Source organism: Lissotriton helveticus, chromosome 8 (assembly GCF_964261635.1).
Source record: "Lissotriton helveticus chromosome 8, aLisHel1.1, whole genome shotgun sequence".
NCBI lineage: Eukaryota > Metazoa > Chordata > Amphibia > Caudata > Salamandridae > Lissotriton > Lissotriton helveticus.
Genome location: NC_136069.1, coordinates 612,652,924 through 612,672,382, shown reverse-complemented (window position 1 = coordinate 612,672,382; position 19,459 = coordinate 612,652,924).

Genomic DNA, 19,459 nt, shown 5'->3' with positions numbered 1-19,459 from the left:
AACTTCTTGCTGAGGCTCTTTTCATGGGAAATGCCCTCCCACATATCCTTCAATTCTGTCTTCTCTTTTTTGGTGATGTAAGACGTCACATACCGAGCCACAGCCATACAGTTATCAGCCACAAACTGTATATCCATGTTAGCATTCCACATGGACAAAATCACCGGGTTGTAGTCGTTGATGTACTTGGACTCTTCGTTCCTCTTCAAATTGTAAGTGTTTTTAGGTGATTTCTTCATGACATTGTGTCGCAGCGAAGACATCAAACTGTTTACTCTTCCTTTAGAAATCACCGGTCGTGGAAAGCCGAAACGACATTTAGTGTAGAACTTGTCCTTGTTTCGGAATTTACGACGGCAGTACTTTCCACATCGATGGCTTTGGAAACGCAGAACTTTTTCTCTTAGGCTTTTCTTCTCCTTTGCGTTTGGAACAGCACACGTAGAATACTGTTGGATGAAACTCATCACTGAGTCTTCTGGATCCGTTCCAAATTTAGGTGCATCCTTGATCCACAGCAACATATGTATATGAGGAGCACCTCTTGCTTGGTACTCCTTTCTCCAGAAGAAATCCAACACCTCTCCAAGAGGTGGATTCTTCTTATTCATGATGAAAGACATCATAGCTTCAAATATATGATTGAAGTACCTACATACATTGACTGGATCCAAAGAGCACAGTTCTCCGGGTGTCTTGAATTCGATGTTATCTACGTTAGCATTTGCCTCTCGTAGAAATTCAAGTAAGTCTTCCCAGCCATACTCGGCACAGCTCAGAGTGAGGAACCATGTGGGAGTACCTAAGTTCCTCAGCATACATTTTAAATCACCATGACAACGGTACCAGTACTCATTAGTACCACGCTGACACGCCATGAGATTAATTAGGTGAGAATCCAAAATACTGCCTTGGACATTGACTTTATCCATAAAGTCACTTGCCGAGATGTTTTGCATGTGTATACCACTTTTCAAGATGTGGTTCACTGCATATGACAGTCCAGACAGATCGCTTTCAAACAGGAGATGAAACAAATAGGGAATGCATTGTCGAAACCTAGCATCTCCTGCATACAATCGCAAAGTCCGGTATTCAGAAGCAGGAATTTGATGAGGTCGCTCATCATATCTTCCTCCCTGACCTGTTGGAAAAAGCTGTGGGAAACACCGAGCTTCCAAACTTTCCTCCCAAACACTAATGGGACTCCCTTTGGCTTGTTTCATTTGAAACAACTCAATAGCATTCCCCATGACTTCCTTGGAATGCAAAGGATGAACACTATAATGTTCATATATTTCTTCACTAGTAGAGGGTTCTACTTTCTCAATTTGACCAGCACACAAATCGCTATCCTCTTCCTCACTTACTTCCTCTTCTGCAACATATACATTCTTATAGTATTTATTAATTTTTTTTCAAATACAATGTTGCCTTTTTAACTTTCCTAACATCTACTAAATCTTGCCATATTTTCTTATTCTTTGTCGGAACCCCATTAACTAAGATAACCAGAGGTTCCTCTTCCACTTTTTCTACTCCAATTGTGTTAATGTTTTTCTTCAAATCTAGAGGCAAATAAACAACTCTTCCCTTTAATCCTCTCTGTAAATCTGATGGAGGCAATTTCCCTGTCTTTGGCTCCATTCTTACAATAGCCTGAAAGGGATGGATACTTTGAATCAAAATAGATTCATAAGTATTTAAATCCTTCAATTCAGAAGGAATCTCAACCAATTCCAGATTATTATGAACTGCTCTAGCAGGCATCTGGTTTTGATTTAATTTGCAACAACAATAAGTACACACACGTTGATCCAATCCCAAATCAAAACAATTTTCTACCATCAAGTATGTTGCAAAATCCTTCCATTCACTATTATTTTCCCTTTCACTTTTTGCATATAAATCCACTAACTTAGTCTGATTCTTATAATAAGTGCGTCGACAACACACACAAGTGAAATTAGGCCTCTCACTTGATTTCACCTCAAATGTCGCAATTTCCCTCTGGAAATTATCTGTACTGGAAACCTGTACACTATCTTCCACATGACCCTCTTCTTCTTGCTCAATTTCAACATTCTCCTCTTTACTTCTAAAGTAACAAAACTCAATTTCTTCACATATATTCTTCACATCTATTTCAGAACCATGCAAAAGAGCAGCGCATAATTTTTTAAGCATAATTGCTGGACTCTTAGCATAATACAACATTCTAACTAATTTCCTCACTTTATTATGATGCACTGCTAGCATCCTGAAATGATGAAAAACACTCTGGCATACTCTCCTGGAAAGACAAGCCAGTGAATGACCATGCAAACCTGTCACTTCTCTCACTCTGCAAGGATCTAATTCTTACAACAACCTTATTTTCTGCTTCAAACTTTTCTTATTAAATGACCGTACAAAATCACAAAGCAAATTGATGGAATCCTGTCGCACACTGCAAATACTACTACACTTCCAGGTGTACACAGGACCCTTAGCACGTCTTCCTAAAACCTCATTACCTAACACCTCTTCTGCCTCTGTTGTCACAAGTTTTTCTTTTTCAACTGGACAACCATCTTTCACTTCATAAGCACGACCACTGGTGTCAACTGCATGCACCAAATCATTATCCTGGAAATAACTCTCCTCATTAAAAAATGCCTCACAGCTTGAACTATGCATCCATTCTCCAGAAAAAACTTCACAAAAATTACTACGATTAACTATTCTCTTCCATCTACTATTTCTTTTGAAATCATAAATTGCCTTGTTTAGCTTCCTAATTCTATTGATTATCAAAATAAATAACTTACGTTTAATTTCAAATGCCTGATCAATAACTTTCTCAACTTTTTTTTTTCTCTTATAAAAAACCAGTTTCTGTTGACGTTTCTTAATATTTTTTAACAAATTGCCAATTATCCTGTTGCGGAACATTCGTTTACGAATCTCCCTAAACTGTTGTTTCCTTCTACTATCATGCACAGAGTTATCTCTTGCTCTAGCAGTAACATTTTTCATTGGTCTTTCCTTTCCATTTGATTTCCTTCTCGTTTTATGGACTGAAACATTTTCTGTAGTAATATTTTTTTTACTACACATATTTCTTATGAATTGTTTTGTGCTCTTACCCGGTGCTTTCTTCGTGACTTGACAAATCTTTTTGTTAGAGGACTGCTGCTTATTTTTTTTCACCTGCTGTCTTTGACGTTTTGCAGCCTTTCTCTGTCTTTCTATTGTAGGCATGGTGAAATCTTGAAATAATCTGCAGTTGAATCTGTGGTAAAATATATTAAAAAATGTTATTAACCATTATTACCAAACAGTAAAACAATAACAGTGATCTTCAAAATATTTTGCATTTCCTAAATAGCGAATTTTAAGGAATAAATAGCGATTCTTTACCATTTCTAATTTGCAATGAGCAAATTGCTAATTGCAAGTTACCCATTCATTTCCATGGGCTAGGAGGCTCATAGGAATGAAGGTTTAATTTGCGATTAGCAATTTGCTCATCACAAATTAGGAATTTTTCCAAGGGTGCAGGGGTGTCTCAAGAACACCCTGCTGCACCCCTGAAAAAGAAATTTGGGGGCATATGGCACACATACATGCCCTAAGGGCATGTGTTGGCGTCATATGGGACCTTTTGTTTTTTTTAAAAAAAGCTTTTTGAAAAGAATTCACAAATTACCACCAATTTACCACAATAGTTTCCAAATCCTTAATGTCATTTTTACATATTTTTTGTTTGATACATTGCATTTAAGTAGTCACAAAATTTGCAAATCCTTCAGTGCAATTGCAAAATAAGGAATAGCAAATTTTGCTACTCCTTATTTTGCATCAAACTTGTTTGATACATACCATTTGTCTAATTTACATTTGCAAAGGCCGAAATTCGTAGAATTTTGATCTTTGCGAATGCTAATTAGCTTGATACATATGGCCCCAAGTGAGGCCTGTCTTGCGACATGGTGCATCTTTTGCATCACTGCTGCATTGGTTTCATGTGGTACGTTTTTTTTTACACCATGACACATCTGCCTAAATGCATCAATTTGTAATTTTGTCGCCTCATAGCAAATCTTTTGCACCGCCGCTGCATCATAAAAGTGACGCACAGTGGCACAAAAGAGGCATACACCTATCATAAATCTGTCCCTAGCATTTTAAATGATTAATCCAGGATGACGATAAGGTGTGGCCTATCCAGAGGTTTGTTTAAGGTGAGGCCTACTCAGGATTGCAGATTAAAGTTACGCTTGATGAAGAATACAGAGGAGATAATACATGTAAAGGCCTACCAATGAAGTAAGTAATGTCCACTTTATTGCGCCAGTCATCATAAATGTATCCCTAAGCTTCTTATTTTGTTACAGATGAACCACCATATGTACCATCAAACTATTTTTCATTTCCTAAATAGCAAATTTTAAGGAATAAATAGCAATTCTTTACCATTCCTAATTTGCAATGAGCAAATTGCTAATTGCAAATTACCCATTCATTTCCATGGCCTAGGAGGCTCATAGGAATGAAGGTTGCAATTTGCGATTAGCAATTAGCTCATCACAAAATAGGAATTTTTTCAAGCGTGCAGGGGTATCTCAAGAACACCCTGCTGCACCCCTGAAAAAGAAATTTGGGGGCATATGGCACACATGCATGCCCTAAGGGCATGTATGGGCGTCATATGGGACCTTTTGTTTTTTAGAAAAAAATGCTTTTTGAAAAGAATTCGCAAATTACCACAAACTAGAAGTTGGTGGTAGTTTCCAAATCCTTAATATCATTTTTTACATATTTTTTGTTTGATACATTGCATTTAAGGAATTGCAAAATTTGCAAATCCTTCAGTGCAATTGCAAAATAAGGAATAGCAAATTTTGAATTAAGGACATTTTAAGTCATTTCCACATGTGCAGTGTTTTCAAATTATGATTTGAAAATCGTTTTTGGGGAAAAGTAATGGTTTGCAAATTTATGACAAGGACATAATGGTGTATGCTTCTCTATAAGGCATTTCAGTGTCTCTGATGTCATTTTTCCCATATTACATTATAAGACCTTTCCCCATGGAGCACATTCCTTGTAAATATGCTCCCACCTGTGCATGGCGAATTTAGATTTTGACTGTTTGAGTCACATAGCCATGTTAAAAGTGACCCAAAAAAATTGCAAACGTTTTAAAAAAACACATTCATGTGTCTTAAGGACATTTTAAGTCATTTCCCCATGGACAGTGTTTTCTAAGTGGCGCAAAAGAGGCATACACCTATCATAAATCTGTCCCTAGCATTTTAAATGATTAATTCAGGATGACAATAAGATGTGGCCTATCCAGAGGTTTGTTTAAGGTGAGGCCTACTCAGGATTGCAGATTAAAGTTACGCTTGATAAAGAATACAGAGGAGATAATACATGTAAAGCTCTACCAATGAAGTAAGTGATGTCCACTTCATTGCGCCAGTCATCATAAATGTATCCCTAAGCTTCTCATCTTGTTAGACATCAACCGCCATATGTATCATATAACTATTTTGCATTTCCAAAATAGCGAATTTTAAGGAATAAATAGCGATTCTTTACCATTCCAATTTTGCGATGAGCAAATTGCTAATTGCAAATTACCCATTACCCATGGGCTAGGACGCTCATAGGAATGAAGGTTGCAATTTGCGATTAGCAATTAGCTCATCACAAAATAGGAATTTTTCCAAAGGTGCAGGGGTGTCTCAATAACACCCTGCTGCACCGCTGAAAAAGAAATTTGGGGGCATATGGCGCACATAAATTTTAACAACATTCCTTTACCTCAAAAACGATTTTCAAATCATAATTTCAAAACACTGCACATGGGAAAATTACTTAAAATGTCCTTAAGACACATAAAAGCGTTTTTTGATTGCCTTTGCAGCATGTTTGTATCACTTTTAACATGGCTATGTAACACAAACATTCAAAATCTAGATTTGCCATGCACAGATGGGAGCATATTTACAAGCAATTTGCGCCACAGAGAAAGGTCTTACATTAAAATGGGAATAATACCATCAGGGACAGTCAATTGCCTTATAAAGAAGCATACACCATTATGTCCTTCTCATAAATTTAAAAACAATTCATTTTCCCCAAAAACGATTTTCAAATCATAATTTCAAAACACTGCACATGGGAAAATGACTTAAAATGTCCTTAAGACACATGAAAGCGTTTTTTGATTACCTTTCCAGCATGGTTGGGTCACTTTTATCATGGCTATGTAACACAAACATTTAAAATCTAAATTTACCATGCACAGGTGGGAGCATATTTACAAGCAATTTGCGCCACAGAGAAAGGTCTTACATTAAAATGGGAAAAATAACATCAGGGACAGTCAATTGCCTTATAAAGAAGCATACACCATTATGTCCTTGTCATAAATTTAAAAACAATTCCTTTTCCCCAAAAACGATTTTCAAATCATAATTTCAAAACACTGCACATGGGAAAATGACTTAAAATGTCCTTAAGACACATGAAAGCGTTTTTTGATTGCCTTTGCAGCATGTTTGTATCACTTTTAACATGGCTATGTAACACAAACATTCAAAATCTAAATTTTCCATGCACAGGTGGGAGCATATTTACAAGCAATTTGCGCCACATAATTCATAATTTTCTCCTTAAAGCACACTATTCTCTATCTAAATTAAAGAAATATTTTCTCACCTTAGCAAATACTTTGAGTTTGAAAACAGTCTCAGAAACACACCAATTTGTCTTCAGCAGAGCAAAAGGTATGCACTCCAGAGTCTGCAGCTATCAAAAGCACAGAAATGCTGTAATTCTTCACACATATCTCTCATGTCACCCAATCAAAAGTCTTCCCTCACTTTTTTTCAAATGAAAACCCATCCCCCCTCTGCCATTTCTGCCTTATCTGCATGGCAACCACCTCTTGGAAGACCTCTGTTGTTTGCAAGTTCACACAACAATGTTGCAATTGAACTCTGAACTCTCAGTGCACCTGCATATCCAGTGCATTCTTTCATTTAATGATTTTTTTATTGACCACTCAAAATACATCTTTCAAAGAACACATCTGTGCACCCTAACTTTCTGTTTTCAGCAATCAAAATCCACCAATCACTGTTACTGCTTCATGAACACAGAAACTCCACAGTTTTTTTTCATTTTACACTCTAATTTTTTCAACTGCCATTTCATTGCCACACTTCATCTGACTGCAGGAGAACCTTCTCTCACCATGTTTTCTGTCTGGATTGTTGGACATAGTTATATTCACTGGGCTCAAAGGTACGTTGAAAACAGGAAATTACCTAACCTCAATTTACAAGATGTGGAAATTAAGTGGTTTGGCCACAGAGGATTAAAATGTCACCAATTGATACCATTGGTGAAAACCTTTATGCATTTGCCCAAACCTGACCTGTTAATTGTGCACTGTGGAGGTAATGACTTGGGCACTTTGACTGGTGTAGGTCTGGAAATGCTTTTAAAGGACACCTTTGAGCAATTAATGGCACTTTTTCCTCAGACTGCCTTGGTATATTCAAATATATGCCAAAGACAGAAATGGAGGTGGTCCAAGCAATTTAGTCCACAAATTGAGAAGTCGAGGAAGCATGTAAACAAATCTGTTTCAGCTTACATGAGAGACCTTGGAATGGGCTCCCTGTACAACAATAACTTGCGTTACTACATGCAAGATATCTACAGAGGAGATGGAGTTCACTTCTCAGATGAGGGCAACAGAATTTTCACTCTGAATTTAAGAATGTGCATTGGTACCTACTTATAAGTACCTAAATGTACCATAAACCCAAAAGCTCTTCTCAGAGCTACCCTACATGTAATCACTCACAATTATTATTTTACTCTAACATTTTTCACTAATTTTCAACAAAGTACGCTCCCTGGGGCGCTACCCGGTACGCGAACCGGGAGCTAACCTCGCGAAATTTTTTTAAAAAATGTTTTTTTTTCGCACATATAAGCCTCCTCAGCCACCCTCACAAAACCTAGGGGGTCAAGATAACTCTACCGTGCCCCCTTCTACCCATTCTGAACATTATTTACCCTCCATCTTGTATCTTAATTCGACCGAAACACAAAATGGTGGACTCCCGGAACGCTTAAGGTCCGCGAACCGAGGCGCTCAACGGTTCGCGTACCGGGTCGCTCCCTGGGAAGCGCACCATCAAAAAAAGTGGGAAAGTAGTTCACAGAAAAGCCACTGGAGACAATTTCACCAAATATAGATTAGCTCATACTACATACCAATCCCTACCATTTTCACAAATTTGATTGGAATTCCATTTAGTCATTTAGCCTGTAGACCTCTCTAAATACCCTGAGGTAAATTACTTCACAAAACACATCTGAAGTGTTGGAATTGACAACCAATGAAAATGTTACTTTCATTTTCTACTTTTTTTACCTGACATTTGATTGGTTATGTACCTGAATATATATAAAGGAAGAGAGAGAAACACAGCCATTTTGACTACTACTTCCTGAACTACATTGCAAGATCATTTTCACTCACAACTTAAACTTGTTTTTAGAAGGTGAGATATTATTTTATAAATTTGAAAACATTTTCAGATAGTTATATACTATCCCTCTGTAAGAGTTAGACATTGAGAAAGGCTTCTTTATTTTAATTATGGATTGATTTAGGTTTCTGTGGTATAATTATGAATTTACTTAGGCTTCTTCACAGGCACTTTTTAATAGTACTACTTCACGCCTGAAACCATACAGTGCCCATAGATTACTTCTCTGTTATAAACTCACAAGTACCTGTCTGAACTTAAACCCAACAGTGCCCTATCTCTACTGATATATTTATTTTTTATGCAAATTACAGCAATAAAATGGAAGGTGAGCAGAATGTTTCCTTCGAAATTGTTCTGGAGAACAACACAGAAAAAGATATTGAGGACAATGATGACTCAGATTTCATGGATGAATCACGGGACCATGAATTAGTTCAATGTGTAGAATCTGTGGATCATTTACTTCATTATGATGACGGTCAAATGTGGGAACTTATGTTCACTCAACAAGAGGACATACCGGACAGTCAAATGCTAGACGTTCTATTAAATTTTGAAAAACAATCCGAAAAATAAAATTTTATGTAATATTAAAAAATTGTTTGAGTCTTTAATCATTTTTATATGTAATTCATAAACTAGTTAAATGTTAGAAATGTTATTACATTTTCAAACACAATCACAATAATAAATAATTGCTTAAAAAAAAAAAAAAAAAAAAAATAATCAACAAAACCAACAATCAATTAACATACTGCATTTGAAAAGTCTCTCATTCATTTTTCATTGCAGTACGCTGCCCAGAACGCTTCCCGGTTCGCGGACCGGGCGCTACCCACGAAAAAAAACAAAAAAAAAAAATTTTTTTTTTTGCCCCGCGGTGCCCTTTTAAAGCCTCCATATTAAACCTAGGGGATCAGGGAGGATCTACTATGCCCCCTTATGGTTATTTCCACCTTTGTTTTGGCCTCCTCTTGTCTCTCAATCCTACCGAGAGACAAGATGGCGGCCGCTCCGGACTGTTTAGAATGTTGACAGACACCGGAGAGCCAATCAGCTTCGCTACGCGAAGTTCCGTTACGCGAAAAGTACGCGAACTGGAGCGCTGCCCGGTCCGCTGTTACAGATATATATCTTTTTTTAAACGTTAATTTCTCAAAATCCACTGTAGCACATATATTGAGACCTACAAAAGGCACATCGGGCTACCAGTCCCTACAATTTTGCCAAGTTTCGTGCAAATCCATTCAGCCGTTCGGGCTAAAAGTGAGGCCAACCGCCCTATGGAAAACTCAATGTTAAAAGCACGTTTTGGGCCCCCCCTTTTTTCTCGGCCCCCCCTTGACGAACCCCCCCCAAATTTTCAGGGCCTGCTCAGAAACAAAATGTGCCATTTTCCTGAAAATTTCAGCCAATTCCGTCCACAAACGCCAAAGTTATTAGACATAGAATTTTCAAAAATCCCATAGGGAAAAAATCCTAACTATATATACCTACCGGCGACCGCCAGTAGGTAATATATGTATATATATACATATATGTATATATATATATATATATATATATATATATATATATATATATATATATATTACCTACTGGCGGTCGCCAGTAGGTATATATAGTTAGGATTTTTTCTCTATGGGTTTTTTGAAAATTCTATGTCTAATAACTTTGGCGTTTGTGGACGGAATTGGCTGAAATTTTCAGGAAAATGGCACATTTTGTTTCTGAGCAGCCCCTGAAAATTGGGGGGGGTTTCGTTAAGGGGGGGTCGAGAAAAAAGGGGGGTCCCAAAACGTGTTTTTAACATTGAGTTTTCCATAGGGCGGTTGGCCTCACTTTTAGCCCGAACGGCTGAATGGATTTGCACGAAACTTGGCAAAATTGTAGGGACTGGTAGCCCGATGTGCCTTTTGTACGTCTCAATATATGTGCTCCAGTGGATTTTGAGAAATTAACGTTTAAAAAAAGATATATATCTGTAACAGCGGACTGGGCAGCGGCCCAGGACGCGTACTTTTCGCGCAACGGAGCTTTGTGAAGCGAAGCTGATTGGTTCTCCGGCGTCTGTCAACATTCCAAACAGTCCGTAGCGGCCGCCATCTTGTCTCTCGGTAGGATCGAGAGACAAGAGGAGGTCAAAACAAAGGGGGAAATAACTATAAGGGGGCATAGTAGATCCTCGCTGACCCCCTAGGTTTGATGTGGAGGTTTTAAAAGGGCCCCGCGGGGCAAAAAAAAATAATAATAATAATAATCGAACGGCTGAATGGATTTGCACGAAACTTGGCAAAATTGTAGGGACTGGTAGCCCGATGTGCCTTTGCTAGGTCTCAATATATGTGCTTCAGTGGATTTTGAGAAATTAACGTTCAAAAAAAGATATATATCTGTAACAGCGCACCGCTTCGCGTACTTTTCGCGTTACGGAGCTTTGCGAAGCGAAGCTGATTGGCTCTCCGCTGTCTGTAAACATTCCAAACAGTACGTAGCGGCCGCCATCTTGTCTCTCGGTAGGATCGAGAGACAAGAGGAGGCCAAAGCGAAGGGGCAAATGACCATAAGGGGGCATAGTAGATCCTCGCTGACCCCCTAGGTTTGATGTGGAGGTTTTAAAAGGGCCCCGCGGGGCAAAAAAAAAAATAATAATAATAATCGAACGGCTGATGACCATAAGGGGGCATAGTAGATCCTCGCTGACCCCCTAGGTTTGATGTGGAGGTTTTAAAAGGGCCCCGCGGGGCAAAAAAAAATAATAATAATAATAATCGAACGGCTGAATGGATTTGCACGAAACTTGGTAAAATATTAGGGACTGGTAGCCCGATGTGCCTTTGCTATGTCTCAATATATGTGCTTCAGTGCATTTTGAGAAATTAACGTTCAAAAACAAGATATATATCTGTAACAGCGCTCCGCTTCGCGGAGATAAAATTATATGTGTATTACCTAGCTGTTGCTAACACCAGTTAGCGACGGCTAGTAGGAGATAGCGACCATCTTGGGTCCCACTTTGCATGTGAGTGATATTTATCACTAATGACATGCAAAGTGGGCATGCCAAGATGTTAGCGACTGGAAACAGTCGCTAACATCGCTATCTCCTATTATCAACTTTTGGAAATATTCGAGATAAGCGCGAATATCTCCAAAAAGTAACAGCTGCCCTGAGCAGTTCTTAGCCATGTTATCCAATGGGAGGTGGATAACATGGCTAAGAGCATTAGCTCGGTAATGCATGAATATCGCGGAGTTTTCAGCGACATTAATGCATTGCGCTCGTTTTTTATCGTATTTGCGATAAACCTTGATAATAGCAAGGTTTATCTGCGATAATTTCTGACGGTAAAAAAATCTTTGCAATGCATCGTTAGGGATAAATATCGCTTAACTTTGGTAATATGCCCCAACGTCTGTTAACGTTCGATTCGAAGGAAATCAGGAATTGTTGAAAAACATTGTGTGCGCCATCTTGTCTTTTTTCAAATGCCACACTTTTGTCGTGCACGGCAGCCATTTTAGATGCCTTGACCAGATCCACTCTGTGAACGCTGTCGATCCTTACCATGGCTCCCCACCCTCGCAAGCATCTCCCCCAGGCAGTGGTCACCCCCGCTCTCTGTTTTATGCATGGGTAATAAACCTCCCCCCATCTGCGCTGTTCTTCCCTGAGAATCACACCCTGTGCCCGCCCGACACCTCCCTTTCGCCCTATTCACTACCGCACCCTCTGACACTCCTTTTCCTCTGTGTCCGATTGTCCAGGCCGGTCCTAGGCTATCAGCTAGCCCTGCAGATGTAGTTTATGGCCACAGCTGTAAAGAATCACCCGTCTTCAAAGGAGTTATAGTAGATCAAGGCCCACACTCGATGAGATCCGTCACAGCAGAAGCGTTGCTATTATCTGAAAACCATCCTGTATTGTGATTGGGGAGGGGACCGAGCGTGAAGCGGAAGATTCCAGGGATGACTCTTTGTACATCAAAGTTTTTACAATTATGTGTCACATTAAAAATATATAGCACTCCGACAAAGTAGTAAGATTATAAAACTTTAATAATTTATAAATATATACAAGAAAACAAAAATAGTAATAACATATAAACATTTTTAGAGAAAAACAACGAAGTAGCGGTCGGCTGTGCGAATAGTCCCAACGCAGCACAACGTCCAGATTTCCGGCGTGGGGCGTCGCGGGGGGTGGGTGATCAGTAGCAAACTGTTGTGCGAATAGTTCCAAGGCAGCAGAACGCGCCGAAATCTAGATGACACAAAAGTGATGTCTAGTAAGTTGCCACCCAGCAAATAACGGCGTGGGGCGTCGCGGGGGGTGGGTCATCAGTAGCAAACTGTTGTGCGAATAGTTCCAAGGCAGCAGAACGATGGCACCAAGGTGATGTCCAGTAAGTTGCCGCACTGGTTTTGGTATCCTACAATGCTGCTCCGAATAACGGCGTGGGGCGCCCCGGGGGAGGCGGCGTGAACGGGCCTCTCCAGGTGGAGTGTCATCTGTTGTAGTGGGGCGCCCCTTTACCGTTTCAGTTGCCATTCCGTCCGCTTTTGGTCCACTGTGTCAAAATCCGCCATTCAGCTGAGTTGCGCCCACTCTTGCGGTGCAGCGATAGGCGGCTGCCACAGGACTCTCAAAATGGCGGCAGGCTGTTTCCTTTTTGGGCCTGGTCCACTGAAATGGCCCTGGGACACCTTGGAAATCGGACGCTTGTCTGCTAGGTCTTGGACCCCATTCTCGAAAGCGTCCCCTCCGCCTTGAGAATTCATCAAAAGTTTTGGGGGCCCCGACTCCTGCAGGCTTCTGGTGGGGAGCGGCTGCCATGATTGCTCGCGGAATGACCACGACGGAGCTACGAGATGGTGGTGCTCTCATGGTGACGCCAGCTTCAGTCTGAAACATCCAGAAACAAGGTGGGGCTTTCATCGTTTGGGGGGAAAAAAAAGTTTTCATCCAATGAAAAGTGTTGTTTTTAGGTCATATGATCAAGCCTTCCATCATTAGGAAACCAAAAGTAAAATGAACCAATGAAAAGTTTTATAAAGAAGTCACATGACCTGTTATGCGGCATAGGGTATAAAATGTGGAGAAAATACGTTGGCACGTGAGGCGGTGTCAGTAGCGGACCGATGTGCGAATAGGCCGAAGGCAACACAACGCGCCAAGATCCGGATGGCATCGAGGTGGTGTCATAGTTGAGAGTTCTGAGCAGCGGTTGTAACACTGTCTGAAGCTTATTTGCAGCTGCTGCAGCTTCACTACGCGCGAAGATCCGGATGGCACCGAGGTGGTGTGTAGGAAGTTGCCGCACTGGTGTGGCCATCCTACAATGCTGAAAGTCGGCGTGGGGCGCCCCGTTGGCCTGTGAGTTTGCGTCAGTAGCGGACCGATGTGCGAATAGGCCGAAGGCAGCACAACGCGCCAAGATCCGGATGGCACCGAGGTGGTGTCTAGTAAGTTGTCGCACTTCTGTGGCCATCCTACAATGTTGAAAGTCGGCGTGGGGCGCCCCGTTGGCCTGTGAGATGGTGTCAGTAGCGGACTGATGTGTGAATGGGGCTAAAGGCAGCGCAACAATATTTTCTACTATATTTCCGGTGTAGAAGAGACCACAAGGCGCTGAGATGCCAAGATCCGGATGGCACCGAGGTGGTGTCTTGCAAGTTGTGGTACTGGTGTGGCCATCCTACAATGCTGAAAGTCGGCGTGGGGCGCCCCGTTGGCCTGTGAGATGGCGTCAGTAGCGGACCGATGTGCGAATAGGCCGAAGGCAGCACAACAATATTTTCTGACTGACACCACAAGGCGCTGAGATGCCAAGATCCGGATGGCACCGAGGTGATGTCTAAGTTGCGGACTGGTGTGCGAATGGGGCCAAAGGCAGCGTAACAATATTTTTTGTATGGAAGATACCACTAGGCGTTGAGATGCCAAGATTCGGATGGCACTGAGGTGATGTCTAGCAAGTTGGTGTGGTCATCCTACAATGCTGAAACTCGGCGTGGGTCACCCCATTAGCCTGTGAGATGGCGTCAGTAGCGGACCGATGTGCGAATAGGCCGAAGGCAGCACAACGCGCCAAGATCCGGATGTCACCGTGGTGGTTTCATAGTTGAGAGGCACTTCATCTGCAGTGGGGCGCCGAGATCCGGATGGCACCGAGGTGATGTCTAGCAAGTTGCTGTACTTGTGTGGTCATCCTACAATGCTGAAACTCGGCGTGGGTCGCCCCATTAGCCTGTGAGATAGCAGTTCTTTGGATTTGCGAATAGGCCGAAGGCAGCACAACAATATTTTCTGACTGACACCACAAGGCGCTGAGATGCCAAGATCCGGATGGCACCGAGGTGATGTCTAAGTTGCGGACTGGTGTGCGAATGGGGCCAAAGGCAGCGTAACAATATTTTTTGTATGGAAGATACCACTAGGCGTTGAGATGCCAAGATTCGGATGGCACTGAGGTGATGTCTAGCAAGTTGCTGTGGTCATCCTACAATGCTGAAACTCGGCGTGGGTCACCCCATTAGCCTGTGAGATGGCGTCAGTAGCGGACCGATGTGCGAATAGGCCGAAGGCAGCACAACGCGCCAAGATCCGGATGTCACCGTGGTGGTTTCATAGTTGAGAGGCACTTCATCTGCAGTGGGGCGCCGAGATCCGGATGGCACCGAGGTGATGTCTAGCAAGTTGCTGTACTTGTGTGGTCATCCTACAATGCTGAAACTCGGCGTGGGTCGCCCCATTAGCCTGTGAGATAGCAGTTCTTTGGATTTGGGCCTGGCTCGTCTGCTGTAGTGGGGCGCCCCTTTACCGTTTCAGTTGCCATTCAGCTGAGTTTCGGCTGCTCTTGATGCTACAGCGACAGGCGGCTGCAACAGGACTCTCAAAATGGCGGCCTGTTCTTTGGATTTGGGCCTGGTCCACTAAAATGGCCCTGGGACACCTTAGAACTCGGACGCTCGATTTTTTTTTCCTTTCCTGTACATGCAAAAAAAGGTAAATGCCCGGTACGTTACACGCTTCATCTGCCACGATGAACTCTCTAGAGGAACCGAAAAAAAATATAGTTGTGGTAACTATACCATGCATCGTCATATGGAGAGGTGGCAACAATTAATTATAGTGCTGCATAAAAGAGAGATTTGGAGGAGAACCCCTGACCTGCTAGTACATTCATCAAAGAAGTGGCACTGAGAGCTTCAGAGGCAAGGGAAACGGTCCCAAATATTTAGAAGAACTTTGGAAAGATTAAAATGACATGTTTAGATTGTGGCAAATTTATTTCATGTGGACATCTGAGTGTTACTCTAATAAATACAGCATATGAACATCATCATAGTCGATGGTTGGTAGAGACATTTTGACTATATCCTGGACCTGCCCGTCCTCGCCCAAAATGGCGCCAGAATAAATGGGACTCGTAACTCCTTGTTGTGTACTGGTTGCAGAACCTTGAAATCACGAGATACGTATGCAGTTTTGAAGCACATGGCGGGCGGGGACGAGAATTGATTGAATATTTCGACATCCCTATTGATATTAAGTTCTGATGTGTTATTGATTACTGTACTGTTGAAAGTTCGAATTAACGTCACCCATGGTACTTGCCCGCAAATGTATATCTAGATAATTTTATTGTAACTGGCCCTGTCGTATTTTAATTATAAAATGTACGTCCACCGATTCCGTAACTGTTAGACACCTTAGTTCTTGCAACCTAATGGCCCGCCCGTTACGTTCCTCTACAGTGTAAATGTCTATTCATCATATACGATTACAGTTTGCTCCGTGGCCGGCCCACGTGGTTATAGGCTCGTATTTGTATAATGAAATTTTCACAATAAAGGTTTTTAAAAGAAAACATGGTAGTAGTATATACATTGGTAAAGTTTTTAATAATAGTCACTGTTTTAGAATCATTAAAAGGCAAGTGAAATAAAGCAGACCAATTACATGAAGGGTAAAAGGTATAATACGAAGGAACGCAGTAAAGATAAATGGTCAAGGGCTGTTGTGTTTTCTATTCCTGCAACATAAAGTGATCGATAAGAATCTCATATTCAGGCGTATCGGCGACTAAGACAGCAGGTCGACCCTCTTTTGCTCAACGGCTCCGTCATGGGACGAAGAAACGCTCTTTTTCTCGAAAAAAGAATATATTTTACTTGCAGGACAGTTGTAAAATTTCCGGGAAAGTACATTAGCCTGGAACATTATAACATATATTTAAGAAAAAATAATGTTCGGAAGTAATGAAAAGCGTAATTTTTAGGTCATATGATCAAGCCTTTCATCATTACAATAAGAAAAGTAAAATGAACCAATGAAAAGTTTTATTAACAAGTCACATGACTTGTTATGCTTACGTTACGCGCTGCGCGCCCCGGATGACTTCCGGATGCGCTAACGCGGCGCGTCATATGACGCATTACGCGACAACGCAGGTACAGAATATAGTCAAAATGTCTCCACCAACCAGCGGTCGGAACACAACCCCTTTCAGCAGGCTAAATAGTTCTGTTAAATGACAACAGAAGGGACAGGCAACAAGAACCATCAGTCAAAGAGGGGAGGGCTAGTTCTTCTCTACCGGGTTACATTGGGGCGCTACCGGAACTGATCGAATTGGTAGTCTACAGTGTTTCTGGATGTTTCAGACTGAAGCTGGGGTTAGCATGAGAGCAGCACCATTTCGTAGCTCCGTCGTGGTCATTCCGCAACCAATCATGGCAGCCGTTCTTTATCGTTATTTTGGGCGGGGTGGGTGGCGGAGCCGAGCTGTTTTGCAGCCATCATTGTGTGGAGTTCAGTTCATCTCACTAGTTTTGTATTTGTCATGAGGGGTTGTTCCTAATGTTTCTATTTTTGCGAGGTCAAAAAGAGATCCCATTAGTGGCCTACTGATTTTGCTCGATTCTTTTTCTTTTTTTTTACACGATTTTTCGTTATCTGCAAAGACTAAACAGAGTATTGCGACTCTGTGTTTGTTTGTAAATAGAGAATGAACCAAAGAGAACTAATTCTAAAACAGTAAATACTTGGATAACAATGAATCAAATGGAGAGAGAAGCAGGCACGACGGATTACAATGGGGGCAAAGACCTGCGTTAACTACCTTTCACTATCTGCAAAGAGAGAGTACTCCTAATAGAAATGAGGGGGGGGGGCACCATTCAAAGCAGATCAGTGTGCATAAACACGAAAATGTTTTCACTTACCACGTACTTGACATTCGACAGCTTATGATATTTGCTATTAAAAAACCATTGAAATTCACTGAAAAAACCATAGGTTATAGACCATATATAGTTAGGAATTAGCATTTACAAAACCTTGAAAATTCACTGAAAAAACCATAGGTTATAGACCATATATAGTTAGGAATTAGCATTTAAAAAACCTTATTTTACTCACACAAAACCATTGAAATTCCATATATAGTTAGTTGCACTAACTATATATCGCGCACCTGCAATCCACTGCTGATGATGTCACATATTACATCATTCATGACATGGTCAGTGACATCACTGATGACATCACTGATGACATCTCAAATGACATCACTGATGACATCACTGATGACAACATCCAGTGACTGTATGTTTCTGTAAAGTTAAAATGTGTCTTACATATTGAAGAATGAGTGGAAGTATAAGTGTCTGGACAAAGGATTTAGTAGGTGCATGACTGAATGCATGAGTGAGTGATTAAATGTGTCTCACTGAGTGCATGGGTTAGTGACTAAAGTGTCTTAATTTGTGCATCATTATGTCTGTTGTTCTGTAAACTGCTGCATGTTTTGATCAGTAGCTATATGATTAACTATATGGGTTACTGATTGATTGTCCAAGTATTTGTATGGGAGACTGAGTGTGTGTGTGGCTGGCTGGGAGGTGTGTGACTCTGTGCAGATCAATGTGTACTTGTATCAATGATTGTATAACAAGGTAAGTATGTGTTAGTATATGTTTGAAAATGTAAGGTGCTCTATGTTTAACTGTATAGACAAGAAAATGGAAGTGTCATTGATTCTTTACAGGACTGACTAGGTGTGTGAGTAACTCCATGGATGAGTGGCAGACTGTGAGTGTCTGTATAGGTGTATGAGTGCATATGATAGTGTTGTAAAGATGAGTGATTGTATGTATGAATGATAGTATGGGTGAATGAGTGAAGGTGTGTGTAGACGTAGGAATCAGTGAGTGCGTATGTAGTAACTAGTATTGGTGTGTCAATGGTTTCAAAAATTATATTCTGTATTTAACACTGGGTGAAACAGAGGTTATATTAAAATGTGAGGAGATGCATTGTATTGTCACATGAATGATATCATCAGTGATGTGGTCATTGATGTCAAATGAGATGTCATCAGTGATGTCATCAGTGATGTCATTTGAGATGTCATCAGTGATGTCATCAGTGATGTCACTGACCATGTCATGAATGATGTAATATGTGACATCATCAGCAGTGGATTGCAGGTGCGCGATATATAGTTAGTGCAACTAACTATATATGGAATTTCAATGGTTTTGTGTGAGTAAAATAAGGTTTTTTAAATGCTAATTCCTAACTATATATGGTCTATAACCTATGGTTTTTTCAGTGAATTTTCAAGGTTTTGTAAATGCTAATTCCTAACTATATATGGTCTATAACCTATGGTTTTTTCAGTGAATATATATATATATTCACTGAAAAAACCATAGGTTATAGACCATATATAGTTAGGAATTAGCATTTACAAAACCTTGAAAATTCACTGAAAAAACCATAGGTCATAGACCATATATCGTTAGGAATTAGCATTTACAAAACCTTATTTTACTCACACAAAACCATAGAAATTCCATATATAGTTAGTTGCACTAACTAT